Here is a 5,855-nt window from a genome sequence, read left to right on the forward strand (position 1 = left end):
GGAAGTCCTCTGTCAATGTATGTTTGCAACCATTTTTGTATTACGTTTAGTAAAATTTTACTCGCATGGGATATCAAAGATATTGTCTAATGATTTCCGCATTCTGTTGGGTCACTTCTCTTTGGAATGGGCACAAATATGGATCTCTTCCAATCAGTTGGCCAGATAGTTGTCTTCCAAATTTCTTGGCATAGGTGAGTGAGTGCCTCCAATGCTGCCTCACTTTCTTGAAAGATTTCCATTTTTATTCCATCAATTCCTGGCTCCTTGTTCTTTGCCAATTCCTTCAATGCACTTCGGACTTCTTCCTTCAGTATCATTTGCTCTAGATAATATGCTACCTCTTGAAATGGTGGAACATCGACCATTTCTTTTTGGTACAGTGACTGTGTATTCCTTCCATCTTCTTTTGATGCTTTCTGCATCATTCAATGATTTGCCTAGAGAATCCTTCAATAATGAAAGTTGAAGCTTGAATTTTTTTTTTTTTTTCAGTTCTGCCAGTTTGAGAAATGCTTAGTGTGTTCTTCCTTTTTGTTTTCTGACTCCAGATCTTTGCACATTTTGTTGTAATATTGGACTTTGTCTTGTAGAGCTGACCTTTGAAATTTTCTGTTCAGTTCTTGTACCTGCTCATATCTTCCATTTGCTTTAGCATCTCTAAGCTGGAGAGCAAGTTTCAGTGTCTTTTCTGACATCGTTTTGATCTCTTCCTTCTTTCTTCTTAATGACTTTTTGCTTTCTTCATGTATGATTTTCTTGATGTCATCCCTTAAGTCTTTTGGTCTTCAATCTTTAGTGTTTAATGTATCAAATCTGTTCTTAAGATGATCTCTAAATTCAGGTGGGATATATTCAAGGTCATATTTTGGCTCTCATGGACTTGTTTTCATTTTCTTCAGCTTCAGTATGAATTTGCATATGAGCAATTGATGGTTTGTTCCACAATCTGTTCCTGGCCTTGTTTTGACTAATGATATAGATCTTTTCCACCGTTTCTTTCCACAGATGTAGTCAATTTGGTTTCTGTGTATTCCATCTGGTGAGGTCCAAATGTATAATCATCTGTTATGCTGTCTAAAGAAGGTCTTTGAAATGAACAAATCATAGAGTTTTTCAGAATTCTATCATGCGATCTCCAGCATAATTTCTATCACCAAGGCCATATTTTCCAACTACTGATCCTTCCTTTGTTCCCAACCTTTGCATTCCAATCACCAATAATGATCAATACATCTTAAATGTATGTTTGATCAATTTCAGATTGAAGAAGTTGGTAGAATTCTTCTACTTCATCCTCACTGGCTTTAGTGGTTGATATGTAAATTTGAATAATAGTGGTATTGACTAGTCTTCCCTGTAGGCGCATGGATATTATCCTATCACAGACAGTGTTATACCTCATGACTGATCTGGATACGTCCTTTTTGATAATGAATGTAACACCATTCCTCTTCAATTTTTCTTTCCCCATGTAGTAAACCATGTAGTTGTCAGATTCAGAATGGTCAGCACCAGTCCATTTCAGATTGCTAATGCCTAAGATATAGGTATTTATGCGTTTCATTTTGTTTTTGACAATTTCCAATTTTCCTAGATTCATACTTATACACTCTGTGTTCTAATTATTAATGGACGTTTACAGCTGTTTCTCTTCATTTTGAGTTGTACCCCATCAGCAAATGAACGTTCCACAGACTTTACTCCCATAGGCTTTACTCCATCCGCATCATCACGGTCAATTCTACTTTATGGAGGCAGCTCTTCCCCAGTCACATTTTGAGTGCCTTCCAACCTAAGGGGCTCATTTTCCGGCACTATATCTGACAGTGTTTTTCTGCTATTCACAAGGTTTTCAGTGACTAAATATTTGGAAGTAGTTCATCACACCTTCTTCCTAGTCTTTCTTCATCTGGAAGCTCATTTGAAACCTGTCCTTCATGGGTGACCCTGCTGGTATTTAAAATACCTGTGGCATAGCTTCCAGAATCACAGGAACTCACAAGCCACCACAGTAAGACAAACTGACAGATGAGTGGTGGAGGGATTTTTGGATATGGCCTTCATTAGGTTGAGGAAATACTCTATTTCTAGTTTTCTGCACAAATAAATTTGAGTTTTGTCAAAGGCATTATTTGGGTCTACGGAGATGATCATATGGTTTTCATTTTTAGTTTGTGTTAATATGGTGAATTATACAAATTTTGTTTTCAAATGTAACTTGGATAAAGCTAACTAGGGCATGATATTTTATCCTTTTCATGTATTGCTGAATTTTATTTGTTATAATTTTATTTAGAATTTTGCATTTGTCTCATGAGGGTTATTGGTTTGTACTTTTTTTGTCTTTGGTTCTGGTATCAGAGCAATGTGAGAATCTTAGAATGAGTTGGAAAGTATTGCATCTTATTCAGTTTTTGGAAGTGTTTGTGTAGAATTAAAATTTTTTCTCCCTTAAATATTTGATATAATTTAGCCACAAAGAAAACTGGGCCTGGAATTTCTTTTGGGGAAAGTTTTCAATGAAAAATTCAATTTCTTAATGGAATACATCTGTTTAGGTTATTTATTGCTTCAAGAAATCCATGAAAGAGCTCTGATACTTTCTTTGTCTTTCATGGATTTGTCCATGCCATCTAAATTGTCAAATTGATTGGTTTAAAAGTTATTCATAATAGTCCCTTATTGTCCATGTGTAAAGTTTGTGTTGCTGTCACCTCTGTATTCCTGATATTGGTAATTTGTCTTTCTTTTTCTCCCAATACATTTAGAGATTTACCAATTTTAATAATCTTTTCAAAGAATTAGCTTTTAGTCTCTGATTTTTTCCCGTTTTGTTTATTTGTTTGTTTTTATTGTACTAATTTTGGCTCTTATTATTATTTCCTTTATTCATTTACTTTGGGTATAATTTGATGTTTTTTCCTAGTTTCTTAGGGTGGAAGCTGAGGTCATCAACTTGAGACATTTTTCTTTTCTAATATAGACTTAGTACTATCAAGTTGCCCCTCAGTGATGTTGAATGGAATCTCACAAAGTTTTATGCTTGTTTTCACTTTTGTTTGGTGCAAAACAACTTCTAATTTCAGTTTGGATTGCTGTTTTGACCCATATTGTTGTTGTTGTTAAGTGCTGTTGAGTTGGTTCCAACTCACAGAAAACCTGCACAGGTTTTTTTGGAGTGGCTGGTGGATTTGAACTGCCAACTTTGTTTATTCTAGAGTACCAGGAGTCAGTGTCCAAATATTTTGGGATCTTCTAAAGATCTTTCGATGAATGACTTTTAATTTAATTTCTCTGTGGATTAGTAACATACTTTGTATGGTTCAAGTTCTGTTACACTCATTGAGCTGTGCTTTATGGCACAGAGCAATTTTTTGTGAGAATATTCCATATGCACTGGAAAAGAATGCTGTTGTTGAATGGAATGTTCTAGGCATGTCAACTAGTTCAACTTGATTGTTGTTGTAAGGGCCGTCGAGTCGGTTCTGACTCATAGCGACCCTGTATAGGTTTCTGAGGGGCAGCTGGAGAGTTTGAACTGCTGACCTTGTGATTCAAACAGATCTTGTGGCCCAGCACATTCTCCTACAATGCCACACCGGGGCTGTCTACTGTATTATTACTGACTTTCTGCTTACTTGTTCTACTAATTATTAAGCAAGGATTATTGAAATCTTTGACAACAATTGTGGATTTCCTATTCTTATGTTGTTGTTGTTGTTGTTGTTATGTGCCGTGGAGTTGGTTCCGACTCATAGCGACTCTGTACAGGGTTTCCGAGGCTGTAAATCTTTACAGGAGCAGAAAGCCTTATCTTTCTCCTGCGGAACAGTTGGTAGTTTTGAACTGCTGACCTTGTGGTTTGCAGCCCGATTCGTAACCACTACACTACCAGAGCTCCTTTTTCTATACTTATAGTTATATTGATTTTTATTTAATATATTTTGAAGTACTCTTATAAAGTGTATAAATGGTTTTGGATTGTTATATCCTTTTGATTAATTAACCTCAGTTAAGTGACCTTATCAAAGCTTTAGTAGCATTCTTTATTCAGAAACCTATTTAGTCAGTTTATAATAAAGCCATTCTAGCTTTTGTTAGTATTAATGTGATATATCTTTTTCTGACTTTTTACTTCTAATCTAATGGGTTTGTTTTTCAAAAAGTAAATTTCTTATAAGCAGCATAATTCTCTTGCTTTTAAAAATCCAGTCTGATAATCTCTTCCTTTTAACTGGGGTGCTGACAGCATTTACACTTCATGTGAATCTTACCTATAACTAACTCTGTTTTATTATTTTAGTGGCTGCTTTAGGGCATATAGAATGCATTTGAACTGTCCTTAACAGCCTTCAAGTAATACTATACTACCTCATGTATAACATGGGGATCTTATTAATAATTGGTTTCACATATTTTACTTGTATATATGTATTATAAACCCACAATATGCTATTTTTAATTTAAATAATTATCTCTTAATGAGATTTACATTTTAAAATCTTATATAGTTATTCAGAGACTTAGGAATTTTATTGCTCTGCATTTGTTGGTGATTCGATCTCTGTTTCCTCTGTTTAGAATTTCTCTCTTAGCTTCTTTATCTAGTCATCTCTAGCCTTAAAAAAAAAAAAATTCAGAATTCTGTATGGTATAATTTTTCTTCTACCTGAAGGACTGTCATTAACATATCTTATACTGCACCTCTTCTCAGATTTGTATGCCTAAAAAAGTCTTTAATTTTGCCTTTACTTTTAGAAGTTATTTTTATTAGATAGTCTATGTTGACAGTTTTGTTGTTGTTGTTGTTGTTCTTTCAGTGTGGTTGTCCCTGGTTTGGGGAATTTATAATGAATAAAATAGCTGTGAACAGTATTTACAGAATGGTCTGGTAGCTGCTAGCGCAGATGTATGCACTAGATGCTGTGGGATTGCAGATGGGTTTTTCTGGGAAAGCTGAGTTTTTAGAGTGCTAAGAAATAACTAGATGAAGAAGCTAGGAAATGGTTTTTAGACAGAGGGAACTGAGAGAGAATCTGCAAGAATTTAAAGGGAAGTGTGTGGAGATGCGACTAAAGAGACACAGGTATATATGGTCATGATAACTTAAAAGGTCAAAGCTTAACCTAGAAAATTTCAACTATGGAATCACATGATCAGATTTTCTTTCTTTAGAAGTATCTCTGATCACAATGTGGAAAAAGGAAGAGGGTGCGGCTGGAGGCTGAGAGCCCTGTTTAGAGGTTATTACAATGATTCAGTTAGGAAGTGATAAGGATTAAAGTAGGGCAGTGACTTTAGTAGCGGTGAATAGGGGAAGCGGTTGAGAAATCTTAGAGCTAGATTCCTGGGGAGACAGGGGAAAGAACCAAATGTGATTCACAGGTGTTGGATGATTTGATGGATGATATGATGCAGTGGTCCATTAACAAAAGTTTGAACAAGAAAAGGAACAATTTTAAGGAAAGTTGGTGAACTAAACAGAAACGCAAAAGTGAACACTTTTTTTTGGGGGGTGGGGTGGGGGCATGTACACAAATACACTCAGGAATATACAATAATTTAACAACTAAAGGGCTGGCACATTCTGCAAGCCTGCCTCCTGGCTACCAGAACTCAGTCCCTCTCTTTCCATGAGTCTAGGGTCCTCAGTGAACCCATTTTTAAAAGAGTTTTGAACAGGGCTTGCCCTACCAAAGAGCAAAACATATTATAAAACTGCATTAATTAAATTATTATGATGTTGTTGCTGTTATATGCTGTGGAGTCGGTTCTGACTCATAGCGACCCTGCATAGGGTTTCCGAGGCTGTAAATCTTTACAGGTGCAGAAAGTCTCATCTTTCTCCCACG

Source organism: Chrysochloris asiatica, unplaced genomic scaffold (genome assembly GCF_000296735.1).
Source record: "Chrysochloris asiatica unplaced genomic scaffold, ChrAsi1.0 scaffold00004, whole genome shotgun sequence".
Taxonomy (NCBI): domain Eukaryota; kingdom Metazoa; phylum Chordata; class Mammalia; order Afrosoricida; family Chrysochloridae; genus Chrysochloris; species Chrysochloris asiatica.